Source organism: Triturus cristatus, chromosome 3_2 (genome assembly GCF_964204655.1).
Source record: "Triturus cristatus chromosome 3_2, aTriCri1.1, whole genome shotgun sequence".
Taxonomy (NCBI): Eukaryota; Metazoa; Chordata; class Amphibia; order Caudata; family Salamandridae; genus Triturus; species Triturus cristatus.
Window position 1 is genome coordinate 226099025 of NC_140584.1, and position 13689 is coordinate 226112713.

At 43.8% G+C, this 13689-nt stretch overlaps 1 protein-coding gene across 1 annotated transcript in view; it reads right to left on the reverse strand.

Moving 5' to 3' along the window:
* The window catches only part of LOC146857060 (von Willebrand factor D and EGF domain-containing protein-like), a 1714722-nt gene that overhangs the window by 1094246 nt on the left and 606787 nt on the right, over positions 1 to 13689 (reverse strand).

Sequence of the window (13689 nt, forward strand, 5' to 3'; positions counted from 1 at the left end):
AACTGAAAGCATTTCCTACTGAGGAGACTGCAGTAAATGAGGAAATTAGAAAACTTCATAACAAATAAATCTCCCAAGATGGCCACCAGAGACAAAAGAGCCCAAATGCAGTACAAATATCACCCAGATGTAGCCCACATGTAGCCCAATGACAGAAGTGTGCAAAACACTTATTTTTTGTGTATTTGCAGTTTTATATAGTGCAGTCTTGTCAGGTATTGGAGTGCTTTACATGAGCATTGGTTACATCACACAAGATCAAATTAATTTTGGTTGAAGACATGGGGAGATTAAGTGATTTGACCAGAATCACAGAATGTTGAGCTGAAGCAGAAACTCCAACCTGGTTCCCCAGTTGCAAAGTCTGCAGCTCTGGAAGTAACACCACATCCTCTCCCCTAGTTGCAACATTTAATCAAGTGGTCAACTGGATAAAAAAACATAAAGATTACAAATAATTTAAAAGTTCTTTGTCGCTATTTGAAAACTCAGAAAATATGTCCTCATTTTAGTTTTTTAGAGCACTAACCATAATTTTGATGCAAATAAGACCCTCTCATATATGTAATTTCTAAAGGAAATACTGTAGGTATTACAGTTTTGATTACATCAAGATGACGTCAGGCGTTCCACACTTTTGTAATGAATATAGAATGTTAGCAATCTAGTTGTTCATTGGGATACTGTTGAGAGGCAGAGGCCAGGGGCACGGACTCTGAAAATTGAAGGCAGGTAGGAGAGTGCAGATGCAACAATTTGACCACACTGGGCAGGCAGGAAGGGCAGTGGCAGCACAACAGACTATGGAGGGCAGTGGAAAGGGGGGCAGGGGCAACAAACCAACAATACAGGACTGGCAAGAGAGGCTGTGGCAATATAATAGACCATTGTGGGCAGAAGGAAGAGGCAGTGATAGTACAACCATACATGCCAACAGACCAGTTTCAGCCAGGAAACGTCCAATGTTTTTAAGCTCAAATGGGCTTTATTTGATCTGTCTCCTGTCTACAATCTGCTCTTTTTCAATGTAATTCAAAGGGGAAAATCAATACCCCAGTTTTTTTTCAAAATCTCCCTCTTACCAAGTTCAAAATGTTCGCAAGTATGGTACATTGGATCATGGTAGGCAGGAGGAATTGGGGTAGGGACATGGACTCGGATAACAGAGGACAGGAGGGACATGGAGAGGTGCACCAAATTGACCCTACAGGGCAGGCATCAGGGTTTGCAGCAGCACAATACACCATACAGCGCATGCGGGACGGGAGTGCAGCACAACAATCCATAGAAAGCAAGAGGGAGGGGACAGGACCATGCACATGGACAACAGAGAACAGAGGGGAAAGAGGCAATGGTAGCTAGCTGACCATAATGGACAGAGAGGAGAGAAAGCTGCAGCATAACAGACCATAAAGGGCAGGAGGGACGGATCGGGGGCATTACAATGGAACAGACAAGCCAGGAGGGAGGGAATAGGGGTCTGCACATGGAAACAGAGGGCTGGGGGCAAGGGGGCAGGGCAGGAGCAGCAATATGACCATGGAGGTCAAGCAGGATGGGCACTAGAAACAAGACACACCATGGAGAGCAACAATGAGACTATGATGGCATACACACAGACCATGGAGGGAAGGTTGGAGAGGGTCAGGGGCAGCTAGCTGACCACACAGGGAAGGTGGGAGGGGCCATGGCAGCACAGAAGACCATGCATGGCAAGCAGGAGGGTTAGTGGCAGCACAATGGCTATGATGGGCAAGAAGGAGGGTGCAGGGGCATGCACAAAGGACCATGGAGGATAGAAGGGAGGGTCAGGACCTGCGCACAGACAAGAGAGTTCAGGGGAAGGGGCCTCACAACAGACCGCACGGGGCAGGCAGGAGGAGCAGTTGCAGCACAACAGACCAGGGAGGGCAGAAGGATGTGGCAGTAAAATGGACCATGGAGGACAGGAGATAGGGGATAGGGGCATGGCATGTGGACAGGCAGGGTGGAGGTGGCAGGGATAGGTTACAGTCATCTGACAATGCTAGGCAGGTGGGAGGGGAGTGGCAGCTCAACAGAACACTCAGAGTAGATAGGAGTGGCAGGTCCATGGAACATGGTGGGGAAAAAGCATGGAGCAGGGCCATGCACAAAGACATCGGAGGGCAGGGAGAAGGAGAATAGGAGCAGCAAGCTAAGCACAGAGGCTAAGCAGGAGGTAAATGATGGGCCATAGAATTGGGCAATGGAGGGCAGGAGGAGTGGACTGGTACATCATGCTAAATGGAGGGCAGTGGCAGCACAATAGACCATGCATGGCAGGAGGGAGGAGGCTAGTCCATGGATTCAGACAACAGAGGACAGGGAGGAGGTGAATGGAGCAGCAAGCTAACTGTTCAGAGAAGGTGGGTATTAGGAACTTTATTGTTTTTAAAATGTGTGTCTGTGCAAACTACTTAAAATATGAACAAGTATGCAGCATAATCTCACTTTTATTCAGGAAGAAGAGGACGTTTGTGACTGTGACTACGGGCTCACTTGGCAAAAACACCCCCTGACCCTCCACCCCCATCGCAAAATGTAATGCCCGTGAAAAGGGTAGGTGGACGCAGTGTTATATAGAACATAGTCCTGAGAGCACGATTGAAAATGAAAACTAGATATAGTATATGGTACAAACTATGCACCAAAAGGTGTGATATAAGATGAACCGGGGCGTGAAATATAATATGCAATACATTGTGCGCAATGACAGATTCATTGGAGAGCGCGAGATAGCACAGGCACTAGCGCGTGCTATGCGATATGCGCCTTGGAGTGTAATATGCACAGGGCAGTATTGTGTAACCTAACTAGTCTCTAAAGTTGTAATATAAAATATGTGCTGGGGAGTGTAACGTTACAACAAACAAATGATGGACGGAATGCTGACAATGCATACATTCTCCCCCAGTCAAGAGATCTGGGTTAAATCCATCGTTCTTTTGCCAACTACGCCACCCCAGTTTAGACATGGCCATATGCAAATCAGTCTTGACCCTGTGCCTCATGGGAACAGTCCAGCCCGAACTGCCAAGCCATGTCTTCCCTAGACCGGAATCAAGCATCCTAGGACCGGTTTCTGGCTATCAGCCGTCATCAGCCAGGATAGCTTGACTCCAGTGGCGTAGTGAGCATGGGTCCCACGTCTGGGAATACCCATCCCACTTAGGGCGAAAAGCGTTACAACAAACAAATGATGGACGGAATGCTGACAATGCATACATTCTCCCCCAGTCAAGAGATCTGGGTTAAATCCATCGTTCTTTTGCCAACTACGCCACCCCAGTTTAGACATGGCCATATGCAAATCAGTCTTGACCCTGTGCCTCATGGGAACAGTCCAGCCCGAACTGCCAAGCCATGTCTTCCCTAGACCGGAATCAAGCATCCTAGGACCGGTTTCTGGCTATCAGTGTAACGTTGCATATGCACTGTGACAAAGATATGGATCCCAGATTGTAATATGTATGGCATAGCGCTGTGCGTTATAACATAGGCATCGAGGAAGGCACGCTAGATGGGGCAATATAACCTGTGCAAAGGCAAGTGTGGCATGACATATTCACGGGGTGGTGTTACAGTGCACATGGGCTAGAGTGTGTCATAGCATACGCACTAGCTGGTGGAATACAACAGAGGTGTGAGGCACTCGGCGGTCACTGGTGGGTGTAACACAGCATTGTGCCCAGCCAGGAGCATGCTGTGACTCTCAAGTGAGGTTCGTCTCCTTTCCAGAGAGTAAAATAAAAAGTATTACACATCCGGCAGTGGATGTGTCTTTTATTAACCGTGAGGGGGGTTTCTTGCATAGCTTGGTCGAATTTTTGTCGAATCCCCTTTGAATGGCTTGGTGTGCATGTATATTAAATGTGCCCGTCAATAGCTACCCATGTTTGTATAAATAAATGACAAGGGTGTCTACTTGGAGACTACCCACCGGCGGGGGCGCCGGGATTAGGCACGGTAGGGCGTCAGACACATCAGAGCTTCACTAGCGGTGTAAATACATTCCATGTGGATTCATTCTATGCATAGTTGCCTTTTAATGAATATCACGCAAATCGTCATGGTGATAGGTACATACGGTTTGTCCAGCATGTCCTAGGTGTTTCTATAAATATATATTTTATTAAAATATTAAAAAACAAAGGCCGGCCCCGGGGGATGGGGTCCCCGGGGCCATAAGTGGCCTGAGGAGGGGGGCAACGCAGCCCCCTCCTAAAGAATAAAAAAAAACAAGGCCATGACCCGGGGGTTGGGGTCCCCGGGGCCGATTAAGGCCTTGGAAGGGCCAAATTATTTTTTTTCAACAATAAAAAATTAGCGTGCAGGCCCTGGGGGATGGGGTCCCCAGGACCAGTAAATTAGAAAAAGAAGGGGGGCCACACAGCCCTCCTTCTTAAAAAATAAAATAAATAAAAGACCTGCTTAGCGCCAGAGGCCACGCCTCCTGGTCAGTTCTAATTTGGGGAATTAATTCCCCTTCAATACTGAGGGTCCCTGAGGGCCAACTAGCCCAACAGGTATCTCCAGTATGTGCCAGGGAGCTGCGCTGCAGACAGGTGTTCTGAGGCCACGCCCCTTTTTACACCTCTATGCAACGAAGCTCTGTGGCGCTTACTGGAGGTACCTAGTGGGCTAGTTTGACCCTACGGACCCTTAGGATTCAAGGGGACTTAATCTCTCAACTTAGAACAGCCACAGGGCGCGTTTACACAGTGGTGAAGGGAGGGGACGGGGCCTGAGGGGACGTTTGCAAACATGCCCTGTGGCGTGTTTTAAGTTGGGGAAATAATTCCCTTTCAATCCTGAGGGACCCTTTGGGCCAACTAGCCCACCAGGTGCTTCCAGTAAGCGTCACTGCTCTGCGTTGCAGAGAGGTGGTGCAGGCCGTGCCCCTATTTACACCTCTCTGCAATGGCTCATAGTGGACATACCTAGTGGCCTATTTTGCCCCTAGGGATCCTCAGAATTCAAGGGGACTTAATCTCCCAACTTAAAAAACGGCCACAGGGTGTGTTTACACAGTGGGGAAGGGAGGGGACGGGGCCTGAGGTGACGTGTGCAAACACGCCCTATTGCGCGTTTTAAGTTGGGGAAATAATTCCCCTTCAATCCTGAGGGCCCCTGGGGGCTAACTAGCCCACCAGGTGCTTCCAGTAAGCGCCCCTGAGCTGCGCTTCAGAGAGGTGGTCCAGGCCGTGCCACTTTATACACCTTTCTGCAATGCAGCTCTGTGGCGCTTACTGGAGGTATCTAGTGGGCTAGTTGGACCCTAGGGACCCTCAGGATTCAAATGAACTTAATCTCCCAACTAAAAATGGCCACAGGGCGTGTTTACACAGTGGTGAAGGGAGGGGACGGGGCCTGAGTTAACGTGTGCAAACAAGCCCTGTAGCGCGTTTTAAGTTGGGGAAATAATTCCCCTTCAATCCTGAGGGACCCAGGGGGCCAACTAGCCCACCAGATGCTTCCAGTTAGCGCCACTGTGCTGCGTTGCAGAGAGGTGGTCTAGGCCGTGCCCCTTTTTACATCTCTCTGCAACGCAGCTCTATGGCACTTACTGGAGGTACCTAGTGGTCTAGTTGGACCCTAGGGACCCTCAGGATTCAAGGGGACTTAATCTCCCAAGTTAAAATGGCCACAGGGCGTGTTTACACAGTGGGGAAGTGAGGGGACGGGGCCTGAGGTGACGTGTGCAAACACGCCCTGTGGCGTGTTTTAAGAGGTAGTTTTAATCCCCTGCCCTATTATATACTAGGGGCTTACAGAGGAGGTCATTCTGATCACAGGGGGACCCCAAAGCATAGTGTTCCCTAGTGTATGTAGGTGTTTTCACTGTATTCTGAGTGTCTTTTAACATAGCACTGGCTCTAGGACTGGTTAGTCAGATTCAGTTAACACCAGTATCCGTCTGAAAAAGTTGAGGGTACAGGATGATTTTGCAACAAGGCTTCTTTCTGCTCTTCTGTTTGTTCTTTCTGCACGTTATCCTTCTTCCTGCACTTTTATTCGTCTTTGAGGACTTCTGTTGCTTCTTTCTGTAATTCTCTTTTTTCTTTCTGTGCGTTTTTTCTTCTTTCTTCACATGTCCTATCTCTGTAGGCATAGTTAGAAATTAGCATTTAAAAAACCTTTGAAATTCACTGAAAAAACCATAGGTTTCAGGCACGTTATAGTTAGGAATTAGCATTTAAAAAACCTTAGAAATTCACTGAAAAAAACATAGGTTTCAGGGGCGTTATAGTTAGCTGGACTTTTTCCTCATACAAAGCCACTGAAATTCCCCCGTTATAGTTAGTTCAGCTAACTATAACTTGCGCGCCCGCAAAGCACTGCTGATGATGTCACATATTACATGACATGGTCAGTGTCATCACTCATGACATCACTGATGACATCGCAAATGACATCACTGATGACATCATCCTTGTGATAGAGTGGCAGACCTCCTCTCCCCTAATATAACCTTTGATACACACATTCAAAAATAGAAACTAACATTTTCAAAACAATGGACATACCAATATCAGTTACAACAACCTATTCAGTAATTCTAAGATCCACATACACATCCACTCATTCACCAAGAGTCCTATACAGTCACTCGTACATGTACTCACTCATCATATGTACTCATACACCTATACATCCTGTTACACAACGCCACTCATCCATAGAGTTACTCACACAAATAGTCACTCATGCTAATAAAGAATCAAACGTCCATTTACTTGCATATACAGTTATACACACACCACCACACTTACTTCTACAGAAACTTACACATACTTAGTCTTTTAAACAACCACTTATAGAAACACATACATATTCATACAGGAACTCTTTCAATCTCTCACTCTCACATATACTCACTTATATACACCAATAGTCCCATATACTAGTTTAAAACATATGTAGTTACTCATAAAGACACTATTGAGACAATCATTCACTCACCAACACACCCATGCACACACTCATCCACCCATACAGTCCTGCACACATGCTGTCTTCAACACATACAAACAGTGAGTCACTCATTCATGCACCTATGCACTACGTAATACCCCCCACCGAACCATACAGACACTAAGATACTCACACTGATACTCAAAAAAACAACTAATAACCTATATAGACACTCATGTAGCTACTCACCAACCCATGCAGCCACTTATACACAAAGTGAGAGACTGATACAGATATTTACATATTTAAACATTATTCACTAAGCCATGTATTCACTAAGATACACTTAATCAGTCAGTTATAAAATCAATTTTTCAAAAACAAATCATCCATTTAGACACTTATATACCCATTTATTCTTCCATCGACCTTGAGATATACATATATAAAACATATGTAATTTTCAGAAAAACACACATTCACTGGATGATGTCATCAGTGATGTCATCAATGATGTCATTTGAGATGTCATGAGTGATGTCATGAGTGATGTCACTGACCATTTCATGAGTGATGTAATATGTGATGTCATCAGCAGTGCATTGCGGGCGCGCGAGTTATAGTTAGCTGAACTAACGATAACTGGGGAATTTCAATGGTTTTGTATGAGTGAAAAGTCCAGCTAACTAAAACGCCCCTGAAACCTATGTTTTTTTCAGTGAGGATTACACCGTGATTTCAAGTAGTCCCTCGTCACTGGCCATGATAAAGCGCCTCGCCAATGAAATCATCTGTGGTTATATTTAAATGTGCTATGTGTTTAGAGCTGTGATTGATGAGCACTGAGGAAGGCTAAACGCCGAAATGCATTTGCTCTAACTACGATGCTCGAATAAAGAACTATGAAATAACTTCCCGAGAGTGCTCCGCACCTTGCAAGCTTTAATATTTTTCGTGACTTCACCCTCACGATGGCGGAGAATAGCACCCGTCGAATAAGAGTTCAGCAGCTTGGTGGAACTTGTAGCGTGATGTATTTCTGCTTGAACCGCCTGGGACAAAGGAAATGAAAATCATCCTGCCAGCAGGGCTGTCAATTATATAATTGAAGGATCGAAGTAATTCATACTTTACCTACAGGAATGCCTAACATTTTCTGAAGACTGGGCACGGCGAGGGATGACAACATGGCACAAGCAATAAGAAGAGGCACAGGCTGGGTTCACGAAGGATGGCATTAAACATGCTGCGTGTAAGTGACATTTGGCAAACATAACTTTTTAACAAATGAAATGCAGCCGTTTAAACATCACTTGGTATTTGCTATCAGGCTGTAAATCACACGCAGACATGGCAGCCATAGAGTTCAGGATTACACCGTGATTTCAAGTAGTCCCTCGTCACTGGCCATGATAAAGCGCCTCGCCAATGAAATCATCTGTGGTTATATTTCAATGTGCTATGTGTTTAGAGCTGTGATTGATGAGCACTGAGGAAGGCTAAACGCCGAAATGCATTTGCTCTAACTACGATGCTCGAATAAAGAACTATGAAATAACTTCCCGAGAGTGCTCCGCACCTTGCAAGCTTTAATATTTTTCGTGACTTCACCCTCACGATGGCGGAGAATAGCACCCGTCGAATAAGAGTTCAGCAGCTGGGTGGAACTTGTAGCGTGATGTATTTCTGCTTGAACCGCCTGGGACAAAGGAAATGAAAATCATCCTGCCAGCAGGGCTGTCAATTATATAATTGAAGGATCGAAGTAATTCATACTTTACCTACAGGAATGCCTAACATTTTCTGAAGACTGGGCACGGCGAGGGATGACAACATGGCACAAGCAATAAGAAGAGGCACAGGCTGGGTTCACGAAGGACGGCATTAAACATGCTGCGTGTAAGTGACATTTGGCAAACATAACTTTTTAACAAATGAAATGCAGCCGTTTAAACATCACTTGGTATTTGCTATCAGGCTGTAAATCACACGCAGACATGGCAGCCATAGAGTTCAGGATTACACCGTGATTTCAAGTAGTCCCTCGTCACTGGCCATGATAAAGCGCCTCGCCAATGAAATCATCTGTGGTTATATTTAAATGTGCTATGTGTTTAGAGCTGTGATTGATGAGCACTGAGGAAGGCTAAACGCCGAAATGCATTTGCTCTAACTACGATGCTCGAATAAAGAACTATGAAATAACTTCCCGAGAGTGCTCCGCACCTTGCAAGCTTTAATATATATATATATATATGTATATATATTCACTCAAAAAACCATAGGTCTCATGCACGTTATAGTTAGGAATTGGCATTTAAAAAACCTTAGAAATTCACTAAAAAAAACATAGGTTTCAGGAGCGTTATAGTTAGCTGGACATTTGACTCGTACAAAAACCTAGAAAATCCCCCGTTATAGTTAGTTCAGCTAACTATAACTCGCGCCCCCGCAATGCACTGCTGATGACGTCACATATTAAATCACTCATGATATGGTCAGTGACATCACTGATGACAGCACTGATGACATCTCAAATGACATCACTGATGACATCACTGATGACATCATCCAGTGAATGTGTGTTTCTGTAAAGTTTAAATATGTTTAATATATATAGGGAAAGGTCTATGGAAGAATGAGTGGGTGTATAAGTGTGTGAATGGAGGATTTTGTAGGTGCGTGACTGACTATATAAGTGAGTCATTAAACGTATCTTACTGCAGACTAGTGACTAAACTGTGTGAATGTCTGTCTGTTGGTGTATAAGTGGCTGCATGGTTTTGTGAATAGCTATATGAGTGTCAATATGGGTTATTGATTGGTTGCCTGAGTATCTGTATGGGTGCCTGAGTATTTGAGTGGGTGGGGTGTGTGTGACTCTGTGCATAGAAGTGTGAGTGGGTGATTCTATGGGTGCATGGTTTTAAGAGTGCATCTGTGATGGACTGTATGGTTGGGTGAGTGTATGTATGGGTGTGTTAGTGATTGAATGTATATCTCAGTCGTACATGTGTGAGTAACAACATATGTTAAAGGGTGTATATATGTGTGTAAGAGTATATAACTGGCTATATGTGAGAGTGTGTGATTGTGAGAGTGTCTGTATGGATGAGTGTGTGCTTGTATCAGTAGTTGTATAGGAGCGTAAGAATGTGGTAGTAGTTTTATGAGTAAGTGAACTTGTGTGTGTATAATTGTATAGATGAGTAAATGGGAGTGTGATTAATTATTTGCATGACTGACTAGGTGTGTGAGTACCTCTATGGATGATTAGCGGTGTGTGAGTGTCTATATAGGTGTATAAATGCATATGATAGTCCTGTACTAAGTGACTGTAAGTATGAGTGACTGTACAGGTGAGTGAGGGGATGTGTGTGTAGACCTAAGAGTCAATGAATGGGTATGTTGTTATTGGTATTGGAGTATCTATGGTTTTGAGAATGGCCGTCTGAAATTTTGAGTCGGTGTATCAAAGGTAATATTAGGGTGTGAGAAGATGCACTAATTAATCACATGGATGACGTCATCAGTGATGTCATCAGTGGTGTCATTTGAGATGTCATCAGTGATGTCATCAGTGATGTCACTGACCATGTCATGAGTGATGTAATATGTGACGTCATCAGCAGTGCATTGCGGGGGCGCGAGTTATAGTTAGCTGAACTAGCTATAACGGGGGAATTTCTAGGGTTTTGTACGAGGGAAATGTCCAGCTAACTATAACGCCCCTGAAACCTATGTTTTTTTTAGTGAATTTCTAAGGTTTTTTCAATGTCAATTCCTAACTATAACGTGCATGAAACCTATGGTTTTTTCAGTGAATATATATATATATATATATATTACCTACTGGCGGTCGCCAGTAGGTAGTTATAGTTAGGACCACGTTTCCATAGGAAAACCTCAACATTCTATTTTGAATAACTTTGGCGCCGGTCGACGAATCCTCGCGAATTTTTCAAAATAGGTGGGGCGCTACGCTCCGCTCCTACCCTGAAAGTCTCGGGGGGATTCGTCAAGCAGGGGCTGAGAAAAAAGGGGGGTCCCAAAACGCGTTTTCCCCATGCATTTTTCCATAGGACCTTTAGACAGGGCTACAGCCCGAACGGCTGAACAGAATTACTAGAAATTTGGCAGAGAGGTAGTCCCCAGGTCAAGAAAGTGCCTTTTGTAGGTTTGGTGTAAATCTGTTCAGTAGATTATGAGAAAATAGCCTTTAAATCAATATATATATATCTAAGCGCGCTCCGTGCGCGCTGGGTGCGCGCACCTCGCCGTGCGCGAGCGCAATTCTGATTGGTTGTTAGATCTTAGTAAACATTCGAATCGGTGGAAATCAGGAAGCGGCGGCCGCCATTTTGTCTATCGCATAAAGAGGGGGTGATAAACAAAGGGGGAGAACTTGAAAAGGGGGCAGAGTGGGTAGAAATAGACCCAGTAGGCATTGTAAGGGGGTCAAAGTAGGACCTTGTAGGGCAAAAAAAAAGATTAATATTTTGTTAAAAAATATCGCCGAGTGCGCGCACCCAGCGCGCTCCCGAAAAAAAACTTAATAAAACAAATTTAAAAAAAATCGCATTTAAGTATTTAGATATAAGGTGGCTCTAAAAAGAGCCCTTGTGTTTATTGTTTGTTTTTTGGTACCTACAAGTAAGTACCGATGCAGAGTCTGAGGTTCAAGAGGAAGACTCTGTTCCCTTCATCATTGAAGTGCACACCATCTCCTCTATAAATGTCTTGCATGTCGTAACGCAAGTTGTTGTGGTAAATGGAACCCATACCATAGTCTCTGAGGAAAGCAGAAATAGATTTGTTGACGTGCTTCCTTGCTTTGTCAATCTGCGGACAAAATTGGTTGGACCAGTTCCACTTTTGCCTTTGGCATATGTTAGAATATACAAAGGCAGTTTGTGGAAAAAGCGACATCAATTGCACAAAGGTGTCCTTAATAAGCATTTCCAGACCTACCCCAGTTAAAGTGCCTAGATCATTACCACCACAGTGCACAATAATAAGGTTAGGCTGTGGGAGATGTTGAAAGGTTTTCACCAAAGGCATTAATTGGTGCCACTTTAACCCTCTCTGACCAATCCATTTGATGTCTACATTTGGCAAAGCAAGGTCTCTCACCATACCTCTTTTCTCTGCAAATTTTTCACTCCAGAAGACATAGCTGTGTCCTACAATCCACACTGTGAACATCTTCAAAGGAGATCTGGATGCACTCAGGAGGTGTAATTCAGTAGAATGGTAAAAAGAAATGAAAGACAGTTTGGAAATGGAGGCATACATATTTTTTTATATAAAAAAAGAACTGAGTGGCTGTTTCATACCATTCTACACTAAAAACTAGGCTGTATGTGTAAAATAATAGAAGCATGTTTTGTATTGGTACAGAAAAATGTGTTACCAAAGAACAGTACTATGGATTTGCTGTAAGGTTTGAAAAGTCAAGCACTCTTGCTCTGTGGAATTGAAACATTGTGTGGCGAACTTCTGACCTAACTCCACACAGCAGTGTTCCATGAGCTGTTGCTATGGTAGCAGGCAGAAGTCAAGTTGGGGGAAGGGTACTAGGCAGAAGTCAAGTAGGGGGAAGGGTACTTTTGGAAAAGGGTTGGTTTTCAACCAATAGAAATGTGTGATTACATTTGAAAAAAAGGGGGAAGCACTGAGATTTGAAATTAACATGTATATGTGTGGAAAAAGAGAGGGAAAGTTTGCCATTATCTGGTTCTGCTGAGAGGAGAGAGGTGTAGAGAACAGAGGTCCTGGCTCTGATAATCTGCTGTTTGAGTGCCACATTTCTATCACAACTAACTAATTTTAAAGGTGAGGTTAGAGTTTGAGAGGAGATGTATATGGTAAATTAAGAAATGAATAATAGAAATGTAATTCTTTTTGTTGAAGTTGTGTTTATTATTTTCTGTTTTGGGAGAAATTTAAATGTGAGGAACATGTAAAATAATATGGACTATGTTTTCACGATAAATTAAGGTGTATTGGTCTGGACATGGGCTTTTTAAAAAATCTGAAAAGTGGATTCATAATGTGTCAGTCTGTAAAAGTGAATATTACTTGTCAAAAAAAAAGAGCAGTAAGTGTGCTTTCAAATTGGCAAAGAAATTTCGTTTTGTGACTAATGTGAAAACATGACTCTGTGTGCAAAGAGGAATTACAGGCAGAGATTTATTGCGTTTTGCTCTGGTGATTTCACAGTTGCATTAGTAGGAAAAAGGGGGAACCATTTTTTGGTGCAGAAGCAGACTCTTAGCACACACCCAGCTCCTTTCCATGTATAATCATGCACAGTATTCACAAGCGAGTGGGGTTTGAGGTTTCAGTCTGTAATGCAAATACATTCAGCATCACTAAGGCTGGTTGCCCTTGCTGGAGTGTAGGCAGTCACCCAGCATACATATGGTGGTGGTCTGAAAAAGCAGTCTGGACATGGGCTTTTTAAAAAATCTGAAAAGTGGATTCATAATGTGTCAGTCTGTAAAAGTGATTATTACTTGTCAAAAAAAAAGAGCAGTAAGTGTGCTTTCAAATTGGCAAAGAAATTTCGTTTTGTGACTAATGTGAAAACATGACTCTATGTGCAAATAGGAATTACAGGCAGAGATTTATTGCGTTTTGCTCTGGTGATTTCACAGTTGCATTAGTAGGAAAAAGGGGGAGCGATTTTTTGGTGCAGAAGCAGACTCTTAGCACACACCCAGCTCCTTTCCATGTATAATCATGCACAGT